The sequence below is a fragment of the Lepisosteus platostomus genome, chromosome 8 (genome assembly GCF_059453375.1).
Source record: "Lepisosteus platostomus isolate fLepPlt1 chromosome 8, fLepPlt1.hap1, whole genome shotgun sequence".
Taxonomy (NCBI): domain Eukaryota; kingdom Metazoa; phylum Chordata; class Actinopteri; order Semionotiformes; family Lepisosteidae; genus Lepisosteus; species Lepisosteus platostomus.
This window is the reverse complement of record NC_142618.1, coordinates 57,369,481-57,391,740: the sequence shown is the minus strand read 5'-3', so window position 1 is coordinate 57,391,740 and position 22,260 is coordinate 57,369,481. Positions and strand designations below refer to the sequence as shown.

The following is a 22,260-nucleotide window of genomic DNA, read 5'->3' as shown; positions in this document are numbered from 1 at the left end:
CAGCCCTGGATGGTTTTTAAGAGCATCTAAAAAAATTACCGAAACCCATCTTGCACAAATGTTTATGTTTCTGAAAAAGACCACTTGTAACATGAGGACGCTCAGCAAGTAGTCAGCAAAAAGGGTTTTGCTTAGACAAGTACTGTAGGATTTCTCTTCTCTGCAGAACATTCATTCTGCAACAGAAAACGCCCCACTGAAATGATTTTATCAGGAAGCAAAGCCAGATGCTGTCTTTTAAAAAATATGTGATGACACAATTAGTAATTCTATAATGATAAAGGGGTGTAGTAATACTGGATGTGCCATATATAGCACATTTCCCAACAATTAAGAATAGTGCTAAACAGTTGGAAAGTTTACAGAGGCTGTTTCTTCTCTTCTTTTATGTGGTTGTTTACTCCTTGAGAATAGCATGCACTCATCTCTGTATTGTAAGCTTAAACATACAGTATCTAATCACTTTTGAACTTTGGAGCAGCAGGCTGCAGACAATTTCATTGATTACAAGGTTTCTTTCATTTCAAAACATTCTGTGGGCTATAAGAATCTGGGGGAATCCATACATTGAGAATTACACGTTCAAACAGATAATGAGCTTGGTTTTATCTGCTGCACTACAATCACAAGTGTAACAATTAGCCATTTCAGGATGTCACTTAAAAGGTTTACAAGCTCAAAGGAAATACTTAGTAGTTTTATAAACAACAGATCAGTGTTCCTGGTCCTACAATGTCTGCAAATGAGGATGCCAGTGACATAAACAACTGTATTGTTATTGAAGTGTTTAACCTCTGTGGAAATATTTCCCTCAGAGACTGAAGTACTGTATGTAATTCTGGTGGACTAAACAGGAATGTGTTTTCTTTTCTCCTTCAAACCACTAAGTGTATAATCACATAACAAAAGGCAGTCTTGCATGACATACTTTTAGCAGTTCTTTATAAGGATTATATTTTTATCCTGGAAAACCATTTGCAGCTTGTCATCTGAAAATAGGAAGTGAAAGACAGCAGTGTGGGCAACAGGGAAAAGGAGACAAAGCACAAATCAAAACTGTGAGCTGAGGGCACATGAACACCGAAATACAGGTACGATGTTGACCTTTATTATATTCAGTTTTTTATGCTGTTTAGCTTCAGGAAGTTCTTTGTTTTACTGTATGTTTTTGTTTCTTATTCCCACCCCAGACAGCAGTGTCAGCCAAGGTTCCTTTGTGTTTTGGATAAGAAATTGAGATACACCAGGGATGTCTCTGCAGCACGTCCACAAGTTGAAAAACTACCAGGTCTCCTGGAGTGTCTACTCACAGATTAGACGTCATGACGACCTGCTGTAAGCACAGAAGTCTAACATAGTTTGTTGTTTCTGACTACCATCAATCACACGCTGCCATGAAAAAAATGCTAAAAACGTACAGTATGACTATTTTTTTCTGCAGCTGTTGCCTAGTGGTAAGATACTGTATTAATCTGCATCTTCAAAAGAACTAAGGAAGGTCTCTAATTCCTCTTTTATTTGATACTGTTGATTCTACAATGTATTCATATTTTTTTCTAAAAATATTTTGATAATGATACACACAAGAATGTCAACAAAAAATATTCCAAATGTAAAATTCCATAACACTGTAATATGTTCACTATGTTTTTTAAATCTTTTGACCTTTTTTCATTTCATTTTTGTTTTATCAACAACAAGAAAACAAGATCAATAAATAAAAATAAATATAATTTTATCTGAACTTCCCTCACTGGATAAATGCATCATGTCAAATAAAATATTAATATGAGCATACAATATGTGTAGTACTTTCCATATTGAGTATCACCGGAAAAAAGCTTATGAGACAAAATATAGTTAATTTGGGTGTGATTTATGTCTAGCTGAAAAAACAATTCTTTCACTGAAAGAAACCAGCCAACCAAGGGAATTGATCTATCAAATATGTGATTTACTTCTGTGCCCAGAATAATATATAAGTCAGCCAGGTCCAACAGAGATTTGACAGAAAGTTGAAAAAGTCAGGCTGGAATGTCATAGGAGCATAAACTGAAACAAAAGCACTTTTTCACTTGAAAATTTGGTTTTCAAATATGCTGTCTCCCTCATTTATCACATTGTGAGCTCAATATAGAAATACTATATAATGTATATAAAAAAATCTTTTGCAATACAATTAAACTCCATGTTGCTTTATTTTATGCAGAGGAGAAGGTTGCCAAATAGTACTACTTATTGGAAAAATAAGTTTGAAATGAGATTCGGGTATCGTGGAAATAACCTTTTTTTTCCAGCAAATTTAAACAACTTGCCCATTTCTTGGAAGAGTTTAGCCCACATACAATCCAGAACAAAATGGGGACATTAGTCATGCTTCTCAAAAACCATATCCATTGTCAACATGAAATCAATGTCTGGAATGAATAAACAATGCATAGCAGCTGTTACACATAAGCAAAGAGATACAACAACAGAGATGAATCCCTTAATTTTACTCTTTAACAAAGCACCACTACCTGCCTTCACAATAACAAGAACACGAGTTCACTGTCCAAAAAGTTCAAAATTCCCATTAGAAGAATGGGGACCCAAGCTGGGAGACCTCTGTCCCATCCCCTGCCCTTCTGTGACAAGGATGACAGTATAATACCAGCGCAACACCAGTCCATGATAAGAAACTAAGACACTTTTCCTCTAACCACACTCACAAACCAGCCAATTACATGTATCAAAATTGCTCCCTTCACAAGAAAACTAAACAAGCTATTCAAATACAGTATAGATTTGAATACACAAAAAGCAAGTCGGATCAAATACAAATTAAAAAAGTTAAAGTAAATAAAATCTCAGTTCTTAATAAATATTGCAACAAAAAAAAATCTTTGCAGACACCGTGCAACCACATGTCAAATACTCACACAGTCCCCTGCGAGACAAAACAAACAGCCCCTACCTTTGCTACTGTACACCCTGGCATGAGGGCAATGATTATTCAACACAGAAAAGCAGTATATTTCAGGGAACTGCACGAGCGTAGTACACTGATTGTCAATTAATAAATCTGTAACACGTATCACTCTACTCTTTAGGTGCATTTAACCAGTCAATTTAAATAAATACTGTATTACATAAATACTAAAGTTAACCCTTTTCCTCATAGAGAGGATAAAAATGTTTCTAGTTTCAGAACATTGGCAACCTAACCATTATTAGTAAACTCTATATCTGTAGAGGGTCACAGTGAGCCAGACTAAAACTGGTAAGTACCGGGTAGAATACCAGTCTATCACAGTAAACACATATCAACACACATGCATTTGAGGGTCACTTTAGAGAAGCCATTTAAACTGGACAGCAGGTCATTGGGTCAAGACACCTGGAGAATATCTACTCAAGAGAAGTGCACCAGCCCAGAATCAAGAGCTGTAAGGTGGCACTACTAACCACATGTCATCATGCCATATGCTTATTTCTAAACTTCAGATCTCGTGGGTTTCCGGTGAATTCCCACCTTGTCTTTATCATCTTCTACTTATTTTTGTGTTACTGTTGAATCCAAACTGTGGCTGTGCATCAACATGACAAGAAAGCCCACCTATTCCACTTCTATTCTTTAGACTTCATTAAAGTCTCTGAAAATCTGTAAATAACAAATTATAGATAACATATTTTGATATGTATACAGCTGCCCATACAGTGTAATTCATATGACAATGAAAACAGTGCATTTAATTAATATTAAAACCTCATGTCCTGTAACACGATGTGGACTGCTATATTTTTGTGCACCTTACATGTTCATAATTCTACCATTAATTCATTATAAGAAAGAATTACTTAAAACTGTGGATTTAATATCTAATGAAATAGCTGATATCTCCTCTTGCTCCCAGTGTCTCTGCTTGTGTCTTTCCAGTACTTACAGTACCTTAATCCAACAGATCATATGGGAGGCTAAGTAAAATATATTGGTTAATGTAAACAAGCAGGATAACAAACTTCATACTGAAGCTCCTCTTCTATCATATAATGCTCTCTAGATATTGACCTTGCATATGGCTTCCATACACAGTAGGTATAAGCAAATCACTTTTCAGTTTTTAAAACAACACTCCAATCCTTGTTTGCAGCTACAGGATTTGCACCTCTGTTAGAGATGTCAAGGGATCCGTTAAAAGTACATTTTTCATGAGCCATTGATTGTTTCCGACTTGGTCAGATTAAAAGGTCTTCTTGGGAGTGTTGTCAAGTAACCAAGACAAAAGGCAGACAAACTAGGACCCCAGTTCTGTTAAAATTGAACCGATTATGATCCGCACCGAGAAACAAACACATTTAAGTAGAGATGCAAGGTGATTAAGTCCAAGCACTTTACTGCACAGTCATTTACAATCAATATTGTCATTACTGTTAGCCTTCAGAGAGGCCACAGCAGTTGAGAGTCATTATAATGTGGCTTTCAAATCCCATTTTGTGTGTAAGGAGGATATTTTATCCCTCTTTTCACTACCAGTGACCTCATTCCGGCAGTACAACCTTCATTGTAATCAGCCACGCAATCACAGAGATACAGAACATTAGGATAAGCTTGGGTGATAACCCTCCCCACCCCTACAGCTCAGATTCACACCGATATTAATTAGGTGTAAGCTATTGCATTTCGTTTGGCCATTTTTCTATAGACGCACCAGATAGAAACTGAAATTGAAATAAAATGCCATCCATTTCTCTATAGCTTCTGTGCAACAGAGCAAATCAAGGAAGGTTTCGTTTCTTGCTAAAGTATCCATTTGTCAAGCTCACCTTAAAAAGTACTTAGATTGTATTTTCAGAATTTTCTTACAGTCATGTACAGGCAGGTGCAATTTTTAATCATAATAATATATATGTCATGTGGGTAAAATGACAAGTCAGGCACACATTTTATAAACATCTCATATGATGTTCAAGGTTAATATACAGTATCAAAGGCCGGCAATTCATTCCATTTTAGCTTCAGTGTAGTCCTTGAGGTCATCAGCCAAAGAACACCCAATCTGTCAAAAAAGGATACTCTTATTAACAGCCTCTAGAGAAGAGTTCAACAGTTATGGGGAATGAAGTCCAAACTTGCCCTAACCCCTAGAGGCTAGTCACTGTAGAATCTCTGCTACATCTTGTGTTTTAACATTTGATCCAGGAAATGTCCACAATAAATATTAATATTATTTCCACAATTAATATTAATGTACATAAGCCTATGGGGTATAATGTAACTGAGCTGTTTTCTATGATTGAAATTTGCAATTAATCATTGATGTTTGTATATCAAAGTAATCTGTGAACACATTAATTTAAATCATTATATTGGATTTTATTTTCTTCTTGATATTCCTGTTTTCAACATAATGTGTTTTGGACATCACATAAATAACTTAACTTGTGCTATTAAAGGCATATTAGGCAGATTTCTGACGTAAAGAAGGATTTTGATATGATTCCCGTAAAAGAGGAAATTCAATTGATCTTATCTTCCAGTAGCTATCAATCCACATTGCATTAATCACCACACAGCTTGGCTCAAAAAGTGCACTGCAGTTCAGCAGCCATGCATAACAAACACTATTGATTGAATCCAAGTGATTTAAATCAGTATTGAGTTACTATCAGTGAGTACTATTGAGTACTATGAGCAAACTATCAGTTCTCATGACACCTGCTAACACCACTTTACTGCATCTAATTTCTTTAAAATTGTACAGAAGTGAAGAAATATTTTATTCTAAATATTATTAAAAGAACCACAATTGCATCTATAACACTCATTCTAAACTACAGTACATACTGTAAAACCTACACTGGGTATAGAAAGTCACCACCCCCTTTCAAAATGTTAACCTTTTGTTGCCCTAAAGCCCAAAGAGAAGACAAATAAAATCAGACCTTTTTCATTTTTATTTACAAATTGTACCTTGCAACATTCAAGTGAAAAAAGAAAGCAACATTTCCAGAAAAAAAAAATTAAAAAGTAGAATAACTGGGTAGGATAATAGAATAAACCCCCGAGTTAGTACTTGGTAGAAGCAACGTTTGCTTGAAATACAGCTTTGAGTCTGTTTGGATACATCTCTACCAACTTTGCACACCTAGAGGGAGGAATATTTGCCCATTCCTCCTTACAGAATTGTTCAAGCTCAGTCAAACTGTGTGGTGACCGTTGATGGACTGCCCTCTTCAAGTCGTTCCAAAGATTTTCAATGGAATTGAGGTCGGGGCCCCTGACTAGGACATTCACCTTCCTGTCCTTCAGCCACCGTAAGGTTGCTTTGGGTTATTGTCATGTTAAAAAGTGAACCGTCTTCCCATTTTCAACTTCCCTGCTGAGGGCTGCAGGTTTTCTTCAAGAATTTGCCTGTATTTTGAGCCATCCATCTTCCCTTCTATCCTGACAAGTGCCCCAGTCCCAGCTGAAGAGAAACAGCCCCACAGCAGGATGCTGCCACAACCGTGCTTTACTGTAGGAATGGTGTTCTTTGAGAGGTAAGATGTATTGGGTTTTTGCCAAACGTACCATTTTGCATTCCAGCCAAAAAGTTACATTTTGGTCTCATCTGACCACAACACCTTTTGCCACAGAATCTCTAAGGTGCTTTTTAGTAAAACATAAACGAGACTTGGTGGGGCTTTTTTCGTGCTACCCTCCCATACAGACCAGATTTGTGAAGCACTTGTGATATTCTTGTCACATGCAGCCATATCACCCTGTATATGTGATATTCTTGTACGCAGCCATATCACCCTGCAACTCACAACTGGCAACCCACTGAAGCTAAGCAGGTGTGAGCCTGGTCAGTACCTGGATGGGAGACCTCCTGGGAAAAACTAAGGTTGCTGCTGGAAGAGGCGTTAGGGGGGCCAGCAGGGGGCGCTCACTCTGCAGCTCATGTGGGTCCTAATGCCCCAGTGTAGTGACGGGGACACTATACTGTAAACAGGCGCCGTCCTTCGGATGAGACGTAAAACCGAGGTCCTGACTCTCTGTGGTCATTAAAAATCCCAGGGTGTTTCTCGAAAAGAGTAGGGGTGTAACCCCGGCATCCTGGCCAAATTTCCCCATCGGCTGTTATCAATCATGGCCTCCTAACAATCCCCCTCTGTGAATTGGCTTCATTACTCTGCTCTCCTCCCCACTGATAGCTGATGTGTGGTGAGCGTTCTGGCGCACTATGGCTGCCGTCGCATCATCCAGGTGGATGCTGCACATTGGTGGTGGTGGAGGGGAGTCCCCATTACCTGTAAAGCGCTTTGAGTGGAGTGTCCAGAAAAAGCGCTATATAAGTGTAAGCAATTATTATTATTATTATTATTACATGCACACAATGACGAGTCTTTGCCATAAAGGTGTAACGAACAGTTCTTTCCGGACCCTATGCGGACGACACAGTCCGACGGAGTGGGGAAACATTGGGGAAATGTCATGCAGGAAAACGGGGCAGAAGACAGGGGGCGTGTCCAAGGTGCGCTGGTGCACGGGGGAGGTGTGGCCGAGGCGAACGATCCAAGAGTAATCCATAGAGTATCCAAAACGCAAGGGTAAGTCCAAAACCAGGAGATCCATCCGACGAAGGAATTAAAAACCACGAAGGCCGGGTCGGAACCGGCGGACGGGGAACAGGAACGGGAACCGAGGTTAAAACCTTAACGGGACCAGGCGCTTCCTGGTCCCGGACTCGCACGATATGGAAATCAGATGCAGAGCCCGGAAGAGCGTCAGCGCCTGGCTTTTAAGGTGGGCAGGGAATAGGGCGCAGGTGCATGGAATAAAGTCTTGAGTGATAGGGCTGGAGCACCCTTAAGGAGGGGGAACTAATATCGTGACAAAAGGCCTGTAGCTTGTTCAAAGTTACCATCGGCCTCTTGGTAGCCACTCTGATCAGTCTCCTTCTTGCTCAGTCATCCAGTTTGGAGGGACGGACGGATCTAGGCAAGGTCTGGGTGATGCCATATGCCTTCCACTTCTTAAAGCCTTTGAAATCTTTTTATACCCATCTCCCAACTTGTGCGTTTCCACAACTTTATCTCAAAGTTCTTTTGAAAGCACCTTTCTTTGCTTTGAAATGCACTTCCAAGCAGTGGAATCCTCTAAAAACAGCTGCTTTCATTCTGAACTAATCAAAATCACCTGATCACAGGTGGGAGCCAATTAGTTTGTTGTCTGATCTGTAAGGTGATTGGTTATACCTGAGCACGTTTACAAATGCAATGGTAAGGGGGGTGTTCACTTATCCAAATAAGGTATTTTACTGTTGTAATTTTAATTAATTTTTAGAATGTTTTTGAATTTCCTTTTCACTGGGCTAATGTGGGTTACTGTGTGTAAATAAATATGGAGCAAGCCTAATTTAATTTGTTTTTATTTTCAGAGTGTCATACAACAAAAGGTACAAATTGTGAAAGGGGTGGTGACTTTCTATACCCACTGTAATTGCTTAAAACAATTCCAGCACTTATACTTGTACTCTTGGCCTTAGGTGCTTTATAAATTAAGGTTTTCATTATTATTAGTAGTAGAAACAGCAACAGGTGTAGTAGTAATAGCTGTAAAAAAAAATTAAGTTTAGAAATTCTTCCTTCTGATTGCAAGATAACCTGCTTGATGATTCAGCAAGACCTTACAATTACCTGATGCAGGATACTCAATAATACCAGAGGTTGCCACAAAGGGTGGGCTTTTGTCCTTTACTTTAATGTTCTGTTTTTTGAAGGGTTTTTGTTTGTGACAGCCCTGATCTCTTCAAAGGTAAGCTGATCTCTGGCGCAGATAGGCAGACTACGGCACTTCTGAAAGTTCCTTTCAAAGACTTTATCAGCTGAGGGAAAGCCACGATCCTAGAGCCAGAGTCTCAGGGGGTCAACCTGATTCTCTAAAGGCTTTTAAAATCATTGCAGGAGCTGGGATATTTACAAAGTCAATTGTTTCTATGTTAAGGATTGTAAAATTGAAAAAAAAAATTAAATAAAAAATGATTTGACTCACAGCTCTTCCTAACTCGCAACATCAGAGACCCAGTCCCTGTACATTTGAACAATGAGGACTTATTTTCCAGACACTGGTTTAGGTGTGAAGTAATTATATTCTTGAGCAAGCAATTACCATAAAGAAAGCGCTACTGCACACTTCCTAATACCACTGTAATGCTGATACTCAAGACCTAAAAAAATTTTGAAATGGTAATCGAAATGGCAATCATTATCTCTTGTTCTTTTTTTTTTTTCAAAGTTTAAACACCTGTGAATAACTAACACAGAGCAGGGGCTGCTGGAGATGATATATGTAAGATATTTGTGCTTTGCACTTATCTGTCTGGTTCATTCACATCTACAAATTTCAGTAATTCTTCATTTATTTGTTTTTTGTTCTGTTCAGTGTTAATATATATAAAGCAACCATGTGTACTCACTATATAATTATATATTTCTATATAAGAACATATTTATGCCTTGAAAATACTTCAAAATCAAGAAGAAATAAATTGTGTTGATCATGTGTCCCTTATTGCAGGATTCAAAAGACATTTTGGAGAGAAGCAGTGAGAACAGAAGCTTAGATTACATTGCTATTTCCGACTTTTTACCTTATCTCATAAGCAAACTGTCAGTGGATTTCACACACCTGTAAGATCCAAATATAGTTTCTTCAGTCAAATGCCTTTCACTCTGATTTCCCAATGTGGAAAACAGCGGTAGTATGGACCAATTAAGAGAACAATGGATTCAAATAAAGGCAAAGAGGAATACAGGATGCAATTAAAGCCAAGAGACTTGGATGCCCTCCAGGGCCAGGAGTGAATATTGGTGCAGAGTGGTGAACAACTTCAGTCCTGGAGGGAATTTCATTCCACCTCTGCACGTAATGACATAATTGACCTAATCATTACCTTAGCTGGACCAATTTAAGACTTCTCAAGAATCTTCTGCTGCTAACAATTTAAAGAGAGCTGAATAATCTGCTGTATTCTGGCCCTTCAGGACTGGAGTGTGCACCTTTGTATCATTCATCCTGGTCTAGCAAGGCTACAGTCCAATAGGTTTTACATGAAACCTCTAACCTTCACTGAGTAAAGACCTGGAAGCCGTAGTGATACAGACAGATTCAGATCAAGTCATTAAGAGTCCAGGTTAGAATGAAAACCAAAACACATGGTGAACCTCAGAGGTCAGGAGTATCAGGAGGCATATCAACACACTGTGGGCCAAATAAATGAAAAGACACTTGTGGGAGATCAAAACAATGAGTTTTTTCAAAACCCTACAGAATAAGGTTTAATTGAATATGATATGTTTAACACCGGATGAAGCTTAGAATGGAGATCAAAGCAGAGGACAGTCACTGAAATGAATATTTACACTCAGAATCCAAACTGCTACCTTCTTCATAATTGCACTACTGTACATATAGCATGAACGGATATGAAAAAGACAGGGTGAGAGGTGTCATTGATGACTATTCTTCAGAGTCATTGCGCTTGGGAATTTTCTGCCAGTAAAAATAGCTGTCCCATTATGGACTCTGTGTAGAATAAATGAATGAATTTAAATGTACTACCAGGCTATCTATTTATATTCCACAGCCGTCAAATTATTCACCAAAGCAATGTTCTCTATTTTTACACTGATCATAAACAGCTGAGAAGTTACAGCTTAAACAAAACAAATAAACTATATGGTGCAGTCGAACTCTTGAGACCTGCAGTTTGCTCAAAAGAAGCACTGGTTAGTTTTGACATAACATGTTAAAAACAATGCCTTCTCATAATACAACTGAAGAATCCATTAATGACAGAAATACTGTAAAACAGTATGATTCATGATTTGGTAAATTCACTGTTTAATTCCTAGTTCTTTCCCACTGGGAGTTATGTCAGTACTTTTTGCCAGAGGTTAGTTATGGACTATTCATCTATTTCTTTGCAAGATATACTGAACTGTACATTACATTGCAGGAGAGAGTGTGAATTTCTAATTCTATACATTGAACACAATAAGCATATAATTTTCTGAATGCAGCCTTATTGCATATTGTCCATAATTAACCACAGCACACTCATGTAGGAAAAAACATTAAAACAACACTGTAAACAAAGACCAAGAGTAATTGTCTCTTCTATTTCTCTGTAAGTTCAGTTTTTGCAACTCTTTGATTTTCTCAAGTTTAAGTATTAATCTAAAAATAGAATAAATGGTAAAGATGTCATACGCTTCTCGGATGAAGACATCCAAATTTAGAGGTTTTGTTATTTTTTGTTAATTTTTATTAGTACTAAATTGCACAAAGTAACAAATTGAAGTCTGTGATGAGACAGCTCCTGATTGTGGTTCTCTGATTTGCCTTAAAGTGTCTAATTAGGTTATAGAACTTATATAATTCAACACAACCCTGAATTGGTTTGTCTTTAAATCAGGTAGTCTGTTGTCTTCAGTTACCACTTCTGTGTGCTGAGTCACATTTCCGTTTTTCCACAGTAAATGTTTAATACAGTACCTACTGTATCTCCTGGCTATAAGCGCACTTTCTCTCATGCATTGTTTTCATCGTGGGAATGTGTCTTGCTCCTCTGTAACGCCATTAAAGTTGTCCAGCAGCCCAATCACAGACCACCATCATACTCTAGTAGAGAGCTAACTTCACAAAAAGAAAATCACGTATGTACTTCAAGGAAACCACAAAAGGAACTGGTGTAAGATTCTATATTTGAGATGGCTGCTTAAAATGGGACTTGTCTTTTCTTTCTTCACATTGAAATACTCCAGCCCCTGTACATATTTCTTCATTAGTGAAAGATCATCCAACATAACACATGACTGCGCAAGACAGCAGTCAGATTACACTTCTTTTGCCATTTCTCCATTCTGAAATTATAACCTCTGCTGTGTAGCTTGTGCTGGGCAGTCGTATCTTAATCTAAATCTAACAGCAGCTAAACTGATTATCTAACGGAAAATAATATTTTTTTAGATAGATTAGAAAGCATCGAGGCTTTTTATACGTTGCTTCAGAACCCCTTTTTGAGAAATGTACAATTGCCAGGTTTGGTACTGTATACTGTATATCATACTGTTTTCTTTTATACAGTTTTAATGTCTTGCAGTTTCGGTATTAGAAGACATAAAATATACCCAGACAATAATACCCTGCCATAATAAGAAAGGGTCCCTTGAAATATCAATAAAGCTAAACTATATTTTCTATCACATATCATGCATCACCTCTAAACACATCTACTGTACATAAATTAGACTACATTTTTTAAAACTCTAAAAGTTGATTATTTAGGACAGGTTTCTGTACAAAATTAATACAGCCAACAGTAATAAGGATTATAGGTTGTTGTTTTCAGCTCTCCAAATAGCACTAATTGTGAATTGTAAATCACAACCAGTCTGCTCATGTTCCATATGATTTAGTACCTTACAAAAAGACACTTCAGTCAATGCTGCTCTGTTGACCACCTGGGCAAGCAAATGTCTCTACTGTAAGGATCGTTAGAAAGGAGAAGATAGTTGGAGACCAAGAATGTACAGTATAACACTTTTTAACTAAACTATCTTAAACTCATGTATTTTAAATTGTTAGCTGATATATATAGTATACTGTATAGATATATAGATATAGTATAGATAGTATACTATAAATAGATATGCAAAGGAACAAGTAATAGGTTTATTCCACGCTGAAAAAAAGAAGAAAGAAAACACAACGTTTCGGCCATGAAGCCTTTTTCCGGTGTGGAGCAGCTACCAACCTGAACTACTATAAATAGATATACAGTAGTATGCTGCACACACCTGAAGAAGGCTCCATGGATGAAACGTTGTGTTTTCTTTCTTCTCTTTTCAGCATGGAATAAACCTATGGCTTGTTACTGTACATGATGACTAACACTTCATTTATCCTCATTTGGTTTCATATAAAAATACAGAATTAAATGTATTTGCACATTTTCCTTTGTGACCTTTCTTATGTTCTGTACTTATGAACCTCCCAAGGATAACTGTTGACTGTTGAGCTCCTTGGCAAACGACTGAAACAATCTGCAGAGTGAGCTCAGACTATTCACCTTTGTAACCAAGAGCATTTACGGCTGTATGATTAAATTGTCTCTGTTGAGACACTAGGACCCGATGATGATAAAGACGATTATCATTATGTTTAGTAAGCAGTTTTATTGAACTGGTGTGAAAACTTGGGTTTGTAGACTGAAGAGTCACTTCTCAACTTCTTGAGTTTCAAAATACTTTTGGTATCAAGGACATATTAGACAGAGGCAATTCAATAAATTATTTGCATATCTTTTTCTCTCAATACAATATACCAACGTTTTTTCTTTAAAAAAATGCATGAGATCTCAAGGGCTGTTTCATATGAATGCTTCACTTCCCCCATCTTCTAAATAGAGAAGTAGTCCAGAATAGTAGTCAATTTTATTTCCCCAGTCTTGTACCTTAATTTCCTTTTCCCTGCTGTGATTGCTTTGCTTGTTTCCTGTGAGATAAAAACTGCTCGGTAATACTGAAATACCAAGAACATTCCTGTCAAGAGCAGTAATTTCTCCATAAATAAACATTTAATGAATATATCCAAAAGTATATGAGCATGTAGTTAAAGAACAAATCATGACCACAGGCAGCAGAATGGACAGCTCTAGTGTATCTGCAATAATTAATTACGGTAATAGATCATAATGTAATGTCTGTTTTCCCAACAAACTTCTACATATGCAGCAGTACAATACAGGCAGCAGATATGTTTTGCATAATAAATCAGGGATTTTGGAAATGTGTACAAAGCAGATAAATGACAAGGAAAACATCATCATAGAAGCAATATTCGAAACATACAGGGTTTTTCTTTGAAGAAAAACTACCTAGTAATGATGAGCAAAAGTGCAAAAAGTAATAGCTCCCAAGTAACATCAAAAATAAAAATGATAGTAAGATAGTGATTCAAACCTACATTTTATTTATAAATAGCAACAGAATATGGCTTAAGGTTATGGAGGGCATCTATTACAGGACAGGGATATACCCCCTGTAACTTTTCCCATTTCATTTGTGAGGGCCAAAGTGTCACAAAGACACGGTGAGGAATAGGCGGGATGATGAACAGGGGACGGTGTAGGCAGTGATCCGGTGCTCGGGGGGAAAACAAGAGCGAACTAGTCCAGGAGAAAGTCCAATAGGGACAAATCAGGCGCAGTCCAGAGTCCAGGTACTGGGAGATCCATCCAAACAAACGCAGGAAAAAGGAATCCAGAAACATTGGAGGTTAAAACCATAACGGAGCCAGGTGCGCCGAGCCCCAGGTGCAGTGGTCAGGACGCCATGATGAAGCCTATGCTCCGGGCTACTCCTGAGCCCGGTGATAGGCGGGCTTCCGGGCGTCCGTCTTGCGAAGCTGAGCCCTGAACACCGGAGACACCAGACTTAAATAATAAAAGGTGGAACAGGGGTCAGGTGCGCGGAACGGCAAATAATCCAAGGCGTGAGCGCCCTCTAAAGGAAGGATGACGATCGTGACGACGACTCCATGTTTCAGGTGGGATTGTGTGCAGTCAGATCTGTTACTGCCGATAGAAAACTGTGATGTGGAAAACGGACGTAAGAGCATAAGAGAGCCCCTTCTCATTTATAACCGATCCAACCCAGCTATCCTGTTTGGTTCTCGTATCAGGTCCCCTCACAGTCTTCTCTGTTCAAGTCTAAAAACTGTTTCTTCAGCCTGTCAGTAGAACATTCCCTCAAGTTCTCAAATGTATCTACTTGATCTTCTCTGGGATGGTTCCAGAGCTGCAATATCTTTTCTATGATTCGGTGATTAAAATTGTACAAGATTTTTTTAAAATGAGGTCTAAGTGGTGTTCTATAAATAGTAATCTTTGCTTTTAACTAATCCAATTTTCCAGGATTTTGTTTTCCTTTTTAATTGCTTCCCCACAATTTAAAGGATGTGTCAACATGAACGCTTAACCCTTTTTCACAAGTAACAAGTCCTATCCTCATCATTTCCCATTTTGTATTTATAGTTTGTATTTACTACCTACGTGCAATATCCTTGTCCACATTAGGCATCATTAGGCAGGTGTTTGCTCAGACTTGAATTTGATCGAAATTTGTTTGAATTTAATTTGCTGCTTCTATAGTATCAAATCTGGTATCATCAACTAACCTTACTAGTTTATTTAATATACTGGAAATAATACAATTAATCAAAATGAACAAGATCAGTGGCCCTAGTACTGATCCCTGTGGTAGGCCACTAATTATATAACTCAATTTCTAGTATTCACACTTTATCTGTACTGTTTTCTATTTAATAACAAATTCTCAATCCAAATACTCATTCCCTGAATGGCTACTGTCTGCAGTTTACAGTAGGTATGGTTTGAGGGACTTCACAAAAGCTTTCAGGAAATCTAAATATAGAATATTATATGCCCTATGTGTATCCAATACTATTATAGACTCTACAAAAATTATATTTACTACTTCAGAGTATAACAAGAAAGCTTTAAATATGAGCACTTTTGAAGCAAATGAATACACTTTACAAACATAATGGTGTTCTCTGAATGTGACAGATGACAATCCAGTAGAGACCTTGCTAATAGCTGACCTGTACGTACAGGTGTTAATGTTACTTCTAGAACTGAAAGATGCACACTGGCGCAAAGTGATCTCAGTGCATGAGTAGCTGAGAATCAGTCCCCAGGCAAAATCTCCAGAACGGGCAACAGAAAAGAAATGTCAGGAGACCTCTGAACCCAGCGGTGCTGCTTACGGAGGAACCTGAGTTAGTTTGGTGGTAATCAATGGCCACTGAAAGGTTTTATCACATTCAGTGTACAACAGCTACAATGACGCATGAAGGTTAAATAGTACAATGTAGAGCTGCATTTCAGCCAAAGGCGCCAGAGATCAACAAAGTGGGAGATTGATCACTGACAGATACAGACAGTTTCTTATCCATCATGGCTTTCTGCCAAGGAACATGTTTCTTTGGGCAAGAATTCGTCTTTTCAACATGACAATGTCCCTAAGCATACAGTCGGTGTATTAAAAATGATTTGAATTTAGAAGCTAATAGAACCCACACAAATATTCCATGGCTTGCACAAAATAGAACAGAATTATTGAATGTTAAAACAATTTTCTTGTTTAGCTTGGTTTAGCTTGGTGATATAAGTTTTCTTCATAAGCACAGGGCATCCAATTTTCCATGAAGGATACAGATAGAATTTCTAAAGGGTCTTCTTCAGTAAAAAAAGTCCTAAAAAATTAAATGAACAGGAATAAGCTCCTGAATGAAGCTTCAGAAGACAATATGATGCAAGCAGTTCCTTTAAGTACTGTACGGATTCATCACTATGCAGTTTTCATATCCCAGCTGCTGTCAGACACTGAGCTTAAAGCATTCTCCATTCCTGTGGAATCTAGCTCAAAGTCTAGTCCATTCAACCCCTCCAAGGTAAAAATCTGGGTTTTAACACAATTTCTTTGTCCCTGTGCTGGGGCACATGAAGCACAGGCAGTTAGAGAAGAAGAGCATCTCAACCACAGTTCAACAAGAAATGTTTGCTTCATGTTTTTGTGAAGCAAAATGTCAGAATACCTAATCAATGCGCATTAATCAGAAATAAAGACAAAATGGCACAAATAACAATCAGTGAACAGTCTGATTTTTAAAAAACAGTTGTGAAATTTAAATGTGACATTTAAACTGTCACAATGTCACACTCACCAAAGACATGGAGATGAGAAAGCTTCCATGATATTTTATACTTTACCAACGTTGAAGCAGAGTATAAACCTCAAATGATAGGGCAAAAATGTTAGCTGTAAATGGCATATTCTAAATTGAACACATCAAATTGTCGAGATATGTACCAAAAACTTATAATAGATTTTTTAAAGTTACAGCTGTCTGTATTAAACAGCAGATACAATTCTGAAGATGAATTAAATGCCTGTAAAATGTGTCATTTTGTGAAAATGTAAATTGTTTCTTTTTTGTATACTTAAAATCTGGTGAACCTTGATAATGAGTTAACTGTGTTTTTTTTAGTTTGCTTAATTTACAGCTTTGGTTCCCAGGCCTAGTCCTAGATTTTGTTCCAACTGGGACCTTAATCATCTGTGCTAATTGCTGTCAGTAATTGATCTATTTGTTTAGGTCTGCTCTGAAAGATTTGAGTTTTTCCAGAGATAGTACCAGAGGATTTGGGCCACCTGCAAAGGTAGAAACTTTCTTATTAAAAAATAAATCCATACACTTCCAGCTATGAGCATCAGAAGGAATTGTCAAGACTGACTTTGTGTCAGTAAACAAACCTTTCCCTGTAATGGAGAATGTAATTCTGTCCTGTGGTTTCAGGAACGGTGTTAAGTAATCTTTACATGTAAAATGTAAATTTTGGGAATAAGGATCTAAATTAAGTCAGATTATAAAGGAAAAATATATACTGTATAGAAAATGGTCTGGATTTGCAGTCACTTCCACATGCGCCTTTCCTTACTGTACCAAAGCACCACCTACAGTTTATTGTTCTCTAATTTCATTTTATAGACTTTAATGCACTCATGACAGGGAAAAATTAAGGATCTCCATGCTTATTAGTTAAATTAAGCAACAACATAAAAAAAAACTGCTTAGGACATCCTGCTTCTCTTAACTAACCCCTCAGTTGTATTTCTGTTTTTAATTATGTATTTCAGAAAAGAATTAATCCTTAACAATATTAATTATAATTAATTCCCTTCCACCATATCCTGTCAATTTTTACTTTAAACCTTATGACTGTGTTATTATCTAAATAATATTGCAATTCTTAAACTAATGGGTGACAAGAAAATGAATTTTCTTCTATCTTACTTCTGTATTTAAGTCTTCAAATGATTCAGCCCATCAAAAATATTACTACTGGTTTTGAGGAAAGAAGATTGTCATGGGAAAATTTAAGATTCAAGGTCAAATATTCATAAAGTCTCTCCAGGTGATGTTTCATGATTGGCACAAACCCAAATTTCAATTTGCTGTCCAAAGGGAAGAGAGTCTTTGCAGTTTCCTGACATGCTGTAATATGTAAATATTTAATATCAGAGAACACAAAGCACGTTCTTTTGGAGGTGTGTAATTGTCTCGACCCTTCTTATCGTCCTTAAGATCCACATGTCTTGTAGTAAAACTATGCAGCGCTGGTTTAGTAGTGCTCTTATTCTCTGGTTTGAATTGTTCCTTTTAATGGTGTTCAGCAGCAATCCTTGTTACTCTTGTTCTATTTTAATGCAATCAATAGATTAATGGACGATATTCATCTCATTAAAGTAAGACAGATACTGTTATACAGTAACTTACAACTCATATTGTGAATAACTAAATAATAAAACCAAATACAGCACCATATCTTTAGAAGAATTGAGTGATCTGTTTTAACAGAAGCCAATTGAAGGCTACATGTAGCTGGATAAGTATGCATTTTGTCAAAATATGATTGAGATCATTCTCAGCATACCCACAGCCAGAACACGAATGAGACTGCATATCACCTAACACTTTATTATCTAATAAAGAACTTAATTGCTTATCAGTTTTTTTTTCCTGTGGTCTTAAAAAGGGCAGGAAAATGGATATAGCAGGACTTTATATCTTTTAGGATCTGGATTATCATCATCTTGGGATCTCAACTATTATAAAATAGAGATTGAAAAAATGGGTCAGCAGAATGAATATTAGTGGAGCATAAGGTTTTCTAAAAATGATTCAGTGCCACCATGTCTAATGGACGTAGTACTGTCAGTCATACAGTATAAAGCTCAGCTAGTTCTTCTGATTTATTAGAAGGCTATATCATAAAACTGGAACTAGAGTGCATTAAACTCAGTTGAGTCAACATTATTGTTAATCACTGACCTCTCAAACACAAAACCAACATTAATAAAATGTTCATTGAATGAATTAAGCATTTGTTGTTGTTTTTTTAGCTGTTACATCATTAGTTCTAAGAAGTAAATGAAACTGGTAAATTGGATTGTAATCATTCGTTCTCCATAAATCTAACTGACTCCCACATTTTCTGAGGATTGTTTAAAAGGTTAGAGAATTAATAGCTCATAAGAGGTCATAATAGCTCATTTCAGAGTGTCTAAGCCATTGCCTCTGTGCTTTTCTCAAGGAAAGTCATTCAATGGGATTCGTAGAGGTCCTAGCATTTTGCCAAGCTAGATTCTTTTGCTTAATTGGAGTTGACAGCTCAGGGCAAATTCAAGGGCTATCACAGTTTTAACTCTGAACCTCCTAATCAGTGCTTGCATGTTGACAATTAGTTTTAAAAACTCCAAGCCTACTTCACTGATAGACTCAGAGACAATTTATTAGCCCCAGATGCGTAAATGAAGTTGTTTGGGGATAGAGACCGTCGTCGATGATCTTTAACATAAACGTCAGCCCCCGCTTTCATCAGATAAAATGTGAAGTTAAGATTCCCTTAACCCGATTTTTTAAAATACAAAATTGAACCAAAAGTACAGATCAACACTGTGTGACTCTTTCTTTCAAGCATTACTGATACTCTCATTTGCCTTTTTCATTAGCCTCCCTGGTTTATGACTTCCCCCTAACCTCTTCTTACTTATCTGTCTGAATGAGGTGATGTTGCAGCAGCTGGTGAAGAAGGAGTATGATCACTTTCACAGCAAATTATCAGAATGTTTAAGGGCCCTCATTTACATATGGATGCTAATCTGTTCTTCACAGAGCATCTTCCACATCATTTTTAATAAACAAACACAGAAACAACTCTTCTGGTGAGGGTAAATTGTAATTGTGAGGCACTGAATCTGACATGCATGCCTAATGAGCTCTCAGAATTAATATCCAATAAATAGTGTTCCTGTACTGTGAAGCTTATACTTCCCTACTGAGTGAACCTTTCAAAAAAGAGCATTGAAAATGTCATTGATAGAGTGTGCTTTCTTTTCAAGATAATGCTTTTTTATTTTTCTTCTAAACTATTATTTCCATTGCTGCCTATTGATATGGCTGACCATGTTTGTTCCAAGGTATTTTTTTGTTTTTTAAGCTTGCAGTATGTCAAATCAATGCTTCTTTATAATTTAAAATAGCAGCTTTAAAGAAGTATTTGATATGATCTGCATCATACTATTATCCTATTTTTAGTTTTGGTTTTTAAGAACTACTCACTAGCATTAATGCCTCATGGTAATGGTATCTCATACTGTAGGAATTGCTCAAATTATATTTCTGTATATGAAAAACAACAATTTGATTGTCTATCAACAAGAAATGGTCTTTCATAACTAAAAATAAAAGCTCTCCGAACACACAATAAGATGTATTTAGATTTTCAAAAGGCTTCTGATGAATATTCTGGACACTACGCATTCAAAGTCTGTGTATACCTGGATTGAGAACTGGTTAATAGATAGAAAACATGGTTAATGGTGAAATTAGTCAAGTATCTCAATAAACTACAGTGTCATAAGTTACAAAAGCATTGGGACAGAAATTGTTATTTTTATTTTACATTCAAAACTTGTATTTGTGATCACGATAATAATGTGTTAAAAAAAATAAACATTTCACATACACTTAGGTAATTCCATACATGCATTTCATTGTTTTAGAAAAAAGGTATGTGTCCCACTGAGCTCAAAAAACACTTTGTGCAATCATTTGAAATACTTTGCCAAGCATTACAGCAGCCACATTGCATTCTAATCAGGTGTGTTATGAGTTGAATTTTCTATTTAACGTGTAAACTGCATGCTCAGTTGGATTTAAATCAGCAGATTGACTTGGCCAGCCTAAAACTACCACTTTTATTTTCTCCTACAGAACTTCTTGATTGCATTGGCTGGGTAATGTCCTGGGACAATGCCATACTGTGTGGTGAAGCACGACCCAATGAAAGCATGGAAGCATTTTCTTCTACAAAAGGAGACAAAAAATGTTTCTGCTGCTGCAAATATTAGTTACATCAATGAAGATAACTGACCCAGTTCTGTAGGCAGCCACCATGCATGCACAGATCATGACACTACCTCCACCATACTTCACAGATGAGGTTGTGGATTTCAAAACCATCTATAGTGCCTTTTTTTTTACTTTAACCTTTCAGTTGTGTGGGTAAAATGATTTTCGGTGGGTATAAAGTGTATTACATATGTACAGCAAGCTTTGTTTCAAATCTCTGCTTAATCTTCTTTGTATTTCCAAGATATTTCTGAGGAATGGTTCATTTTTCTGAAGATGGGATCTCATTATGAATAGAGCTACAGTACCATGTTACAAAAATGATATTGTTGTTGTTCCAAAATCAATCTGGACAAGAACATTTACAGGCTTAAAGAAATGGCCTACACCCACAGAGTAGAAGAACTAAACATTTTTAGTTTTAAGAGAGATGACTAAGAAAGGATCTGATCCAAGTAATCCAAATCCTCATTGACAAAGATAACTTGTTGGACTTCTTCAGAATCACCATTTTTCAGTGTTAAATTTAAACACAAAACTGAAGACTCAAGATGAAACTATGTGGAAATGCTTTTAAAATTGAGAACAGGAGGCTTTTCCTTATTCAAAGGGACATACAGTAGGAGATGTGAATAAGTTAGCTACTGTACACATCTGTAGAAGCTGGCTTCTTTCAAGAAATAGCTGGACTAGATCCTTGCATCCATTAGCCACAAGCAAAGAAATATTCTGGATGGGTCAAATACACTCATCTCTTGTTACCCTTAAGTTTATGTTATGAGAGCAGTTTTGTCTTCAAATTATTTCTAGGGTCTTGAGCAACTATCCAGCTATTGCAGGCCACATGACTTCTTGGTGTGTATTGTAACGCTTACGGCCGACAGGCACTGTGTAAGAGCCGGCGTACCAGAGCAGGTGACGTCACCGCCCTTCCCTGTGATAGCAGGACTACAGCTACTGGGCTGTGGAGAGATCTCTCTTTAGCTCACGGGGCTAGGTCGCTGCAGAGAGACGCGGGAGTCCCGGGTTCGAGCCTCAGTCGGGATGGGGCCGACCTAATGCGGCAAGGGCGCCCGCCTGAGCCCCAGTAGCGTTACAGTATTATAGTATGCAATTAGGCTTCACTAAACGTGTCAATATAACACCTGCAAGAGTAATTTTAACCTTGTTCTTACTTGTTCAATAGAGATAATGACAGAAATATGTTCTTACTAGATGTTTTCTTTTCA

General features: G+C 37.2%; 1 protein-coding gene and 1 long non-coding RNA gene across 4 annotated transcripts in view; one reads left to right on the top strand and one right to left on the bottom strand.

Annotated features, from left to right (window-relative positions):
- LOC148657560 (dual specificity calcium/calmodulin-dependent 3',5'-cyclic nucleotide phosphodiesterase 1C-like) overlaps positions 1-22,260 on the bottom strand; it is a 201,183-nt gene that overhangs the window by 112,268 nt on the left and 66,655 nt on the right. The gene's annotated exons all lie outside the window — the stretch shown is intronic.
- Positions 118-1,800, top strand: LOC148657562 (uncharacterized). Its single transcript, XR_015940996.1, has 2 exons — positions 118-1,091; positions 1,191-1,800. It is a non-coding gene; the product is annotated as an uncharacterized LOC148657562 (long non-coding RNA).